This window comes from Elephantulus edwardii, unplaced genomic scaffold (assembly GCF_000299155.1).
Source record: "Elephantulus edwardii isolate Elephantulus edwardi_28Jun2011 unplaced genomic scaffold, EleEdw1.0 scaffold00001, whole genome shotgun sequence".
Classification (NCBI taxonomy): Eukaryota; Metazoa; Chordata; class Mammalia; order Macroscelidea; family Macroscelididae; genus Elephantulus; species Elephantulus edwardii.
The window spans coordinates 14,997,038-15,002,071 of record NW_006399751.1 but is presented as its reverse complement, the minus strand read 5'-3'; positions in this window follow the sequence as shown (position 1 = coordinate 15,002,071).

The following is a 5,034-nucleotide window of genomic DNA, read 5'->3' as shown; positions in this document are numbered from 1 at the left end:
GTCTTCTTTCCTTCATTTTAAGAATGGTGGTAATGGTACTAATTGAGGCTTTAGGGTCTTGGGTCCTGAACACAGTGCCTGGCACAGCCCAAGTGCCATTGTCATTCTGCCGGAGGGCGCTCTCTCGCGCTCTCTCTCTCTCCAGAAAGGCTTGGGGTTCATCCAGTAAACAGCAACCATGATGTCACTGGGAAAAACCACCAACCCCAGGACAGCTTGACCCTGTTGGGCATGCCCACCTCTTCTGGCCAGTGGGATTTCAGCTTGGACAGTTTCTAGCTGTTCTGGGATCCTTTCCTGCTTTGACACCAGAGGCCTAACCTGCTGGGCAGTGTCCTAGGCCTGGAAGGGAGGCCTGGGTTTGAGCTCAGAGGGTCTCTGTGGCCACTTAGGTGTGGAATGGAGTTCCCTAGACTCCTGGGGGCGTGTCTACTGACCCCTTTAGGGTGTCCAGCTCATTCTGGTCCTCAGGGTGTGGCTCTGTGGCTTGGCACATGGGTCTCTGGCCATGTGGCAAGGGGACAACTGGCCAGATTCACCTGCTTTGATGTGACAAATGTGAAGGGTGACCCCAGGGGCTGGCAGGGGTGGCTGGCTCATGCTGGGCTCCGTGCCCCTGCCCACTGCCCCTTGGCGGTGTCATCGTCTGAGCTGTGTCCTCTGGGTCATGGACACTCGGAATCTGGACACTCCTCTGTGTGCAGAGCTGTGCTGCCGCGGAGACTTGAGCGCTCCCAGCAGCTGCCCACGGTCAGAGGCCGAGTCTTCCAGCCGCACTGACACGGGAAGCCCCCCGCCCCTGGCCTTGTAGCCCCATGTCTCTGGGAATGGATCTCCCGGCACTGCAGCCTGGCTCTTCCCACCGAGGTTGTGAGTCCTCCGTAGGTTGAGAAAGTGGTAGAGGGGTTTGGGCACCGTGTGGGATTTTTCCTGGCTCCTTCAAGCCCTGAGCTTTTCTGGTTCTGGGAGGAAGTGCACCTATTTCCCGCTCTCTCTTTGGTCAGTAAATCCCTGAGCAGACTGTGGGTTACTCTGGGGGCGTCAGGTGGTGCCTGTGGGTAGATGACCCTTCCTCTAGAAGGTCTTCCCTGGTACCGTGCCTGCCCTTCCACCGTTAGTGCCATCCAGTTGTATCTACAGGAAGCTTCTGTCAGGTGTGACTATCTCCTGTCGGGTGTGACTATCTCCCAGAGTTGTGGGGCACACGGAGGGTATGAAGGCCTGAGTGGAGAGGACTGGGGTGGGGTGGGGGCTGCTGGAGGACAGGTGAGCCGAGCACCCCCTCCTAAACTATCAGGGAGCAGACACTGTGCTTGCCCTTCCTCCTCCAATGGCCCAGCCTGGCCCCAGTGTCCCTGAGCCCAGGCGCCACCCCCTCCAATGCACCTGCAAGTGACATCACCTCACTGGACGCCCTCAGGTGCTGGGCTGGGACTGGAAGGAATTCTTTGCTTCATGCTGTGCTTATTCTGGTCTTTGCTCCTCCGGCCACACCCTCCAAGGGCCCTGCAGCTCTGCCAACCAGGCCAGGTGGGAGGGGTCTCTTCCCCAGCCCATTGGCTGGAGGTCCAGGCTACCTGGGATCTGGTGTCTGACCCAGGGAGGGGATGCTTTCACCACCAGCCATGAGGGGCAGGCTCTCCAAGGAGACATGCGGTGGGTGTTAGGACCCCTGAAGTCCCACCTCGGATTTTCCTGTGTGTGGGGATCTAGGAGCAGAAGCCGTAGTAACTGCTGTCCAGGGAGAGGGCAGTGGGGAGCGGCCTCTGACCACACTGAGTATAGTCTGGCCTTGTTCTCCAGAACCTCATGTTTACTCTGTACTGTGACCAGCTCTCAACATCCATGCCATGGAGACTTCAGGATTTAGGGCTGTCATACAAAGCTGTGGTGGCAGACAGGCAAAGGAGGGGCAGAGCTGATTTAAATACAGCGCCACCAGCAGTGACCTTGAACTTTCAGCTTTGCTCTCAGCTCTGAGCTCTGCTTGCTCAGTTTCCGCAGCTGTCAGATGGAGATCATAATATCTTCCCGGAGGTGGCTGTGTGAGTTGGGAAAGATCAAGTGCACATCAAGATCAAGAGCACAGCCGTGGCCCCGTGTGGCCCCTTCCCTGCCTCGCTCCCTGTGAGCTCTGCAGGCCAGTCTCCGGGTCCTCCCCACCCCACAGGCACCTGCACCACGTTGGACAGTCCACATGGAGCCCAGGTGGAAGCTAAGTGGTGGGAACAGCTGGAACATGGCCCACCCCCAGAGACAAGTCAAGTCCCCTCTCTCTGAGGGGTGCAGGTGTGGTAACGCTGACTTTACAGACAAGAGAAATGCAAGATTTGGCGCTCACAGCCTCGAGGTGGAGCATAGCGTGTGTCTGTCTGTGGCTTTTTGGGTTTAGAAATGCCTTGTGCTTCCAGATGTCTTAACTGCTGACTTCTGAGGGCCTTGACCCGGTGGATTTGTTCTGAGACTCTCAGGAGGCTGAGTTAGGCTAAAGTTTCAGGCCCTGTTCCTATACTCAGGCTTGGGAGTGCCTCTCTGGATAGACATCTAGCAGAGATATATATGTTCCTAACCCCCCAGTGAAGGGAGCTCTGGTGGTCTAGTGGCAAAAAGCTGTGCTGCAATTGTGAAGGCACGTGGTTCGAGGCCACCAGCTGCTCCGTGGGAGTAGGATGGGCTCTTCTTCCCATGCGATGAACTGCCTCCGCAAACCCGTTAGAGGGCCAGCTGTGGGTTGATTCTGACTCTGCGGTACACAACAACAACAACCCCCGTGAGTGAGAGGCTTGGGAGTGGGGCTGGAACCACAGCATCAGAAACCAGCTCCTTTTGGGAAGAGGCTCGGAGCTGCTTAGAGCCCTGGTTCTGTCTCATTCATTCCTTCAACAAATTATTTACTGAACATCTGACTTCCCAGTAGGAGGAGTCAGTACCAGGAACTGTGCTGTTTGTTATTAAGTGCCGTTGAGTCAACTACAACGCAGAGCGACCCTGTGAGCACGAGACCCGAGCCTTGCCAACCTCACACCGTCCTCATGAGCTCCGACATGCTTGAGCCCAATGCTACAGTTACTGCGTCCCTCCACCTTGGTTTTGTGGGTTCTCATCCACCTTGTTGAGGGTCTTCCTTTCATTCTCTGACCACTCCCCCACTTTTCCCAGCATGATGCCTTTTTTTTCCGAGGACTGGCCCCTCTTGACCACATGACTAGAGTTATAAGACAAACAAGATAGAGCAAAATGCTGAAAAATAGATACCTGGTATGCAAATAGCTGGGTAATTCCAGTGTTGAGTGCCAGAGATAATAGGGCAAGGCGGAAGGGCGTGATGGCGAGGGAGGATAATGGGTCAGGTGGGGAGAGAAGCCGCTGGCCATTTGAGTTAAGGTGTGAGAAGGAGTCAGCAAGGGGAGCGGCCAGGGTAGGGGAATTGTTTACTGTGGTGGGGGAACAAGCATGTGCAAAGGCACTGAGGCATGTCTGAGGACAGAGAAGCAGCCAGATCAGCTGTGCTGGGGTGCAGGGCAGAGACAGGGTGGGATAAAGTGGGAAGGCAGGAGGAGCCGTGTGGGACCTCACACTAACTTGTTATCGTGGCCTCCCTGCTGCTCGCAGTGTGAATAATCTGACTTGAGAAGTGCACTTTCTAGCTTCTGTCAGGCGTTGATGGCTCAGGGGCAGAGTTCTCGCCTCTGCTGTGAAAACCTCAGCTCCGCTCCCCTAGAGTAGCTGCCATACGTGCAGCCAGCACTTGTCCCTGAGAGGGGCTTGCGGGTTGCTGTGATGTTGAGCAGGTTTCAGCTGAGCTTCCTCACTAAGACCAGAGAGAAAGGCCTGGAGCTCTTGTTCCAAAAGTCAGCCTCTGAACACTCTGGATCTGCAAGTGGTCCTGGGGATGGTACTGAGTTTTGTCCCTTTGTGGATTGGATTGCTGTGACCCAGGGGCTGGCTTGATGGCAGAGAACCATAACCCCCTCGGCTCTGGTCAGGACTGGGTGTGTGTCACGTGAGAGTGAAGACTGTAAATCTCTATCAGCGTCTTGGCTCTAGGCTGCAATGAGCTATGAGAGGTATCTCTATCCTTACATGTGGGTAGATGCCTGGTGACGGCGGGTGGGACCTGGGCACTGAGTGAGTGCCTGTGTAAAATGCCCATCTGTGGTGTACCCCCCCATCCCCGCCAGCTTCCCTTCTGGGCAGAGCCTCTGATCCAGCTGAAAGTGGCTCCCGCCTGGCCCACCAGACCTGAAGCCTTCCCGGCAAAGGCTCGGCCAGAACAGCAGCTCTTTTCTTTGCTTTCTTTTCCTCTTCTTCCGGAGGCCAAAAATAGTGTCTGAATAGGGCTTAGTGCTGGGCCAGCAAGGAGACAATAGCCGACTCCTGACTCAGGCCGCCTCCTGGCCCTGGCCCATCAGGGAGGGAGGGGCTGCAGGGGCCCACCATCCCCTTGGAATTGGACCACCAAGTAGCCTCCCACTTGATCTGGGAAAATGTGCGAAGCTGTGGAGCAAAGACCCCAGGCCTCTTAGCCTCCTAAGCAGACTTCCCCTGCTTCCCCAATACTCATAGTCTGGAGCTAAAGTCCTCGGGGGGCACCTCTACCCCAGTTCTCTTTCCTACCCTCTCTGAAACACAGAGCCCACCCCACATTGATATAATGTCCCCTCTGACTTAGAAACGATAAAAGACTTTAGAAGTTGGGGGTTTAGGAGGAGGTGAGCCCCTTATTACTGGAGGTGATTACTGGAGGTGATGAGATAAAGTCTGAATGTGCATCAGATGGTGGGTGGGCTAGGGTGGACATTGGGTGTTGGGGTCTTCGTGTCTTGGAGGAGACCTGAATCCCACAGTCCTCCCCTGCCACCCTCCCAGAAGCCCTCAGCTGTAGGATGTAGAGTGGTGGAAACCTACCTAGCAAGGCTCCAGAAACTTTGCACCTCTGGGCACAGAAAGGAAATCTGTTCCCTACTTGGTCCCTAGGGATTCCTGAAAGAAGACAGAGTGAACTGAATCTCTGGAGGGTCCCTGGTGGACCGT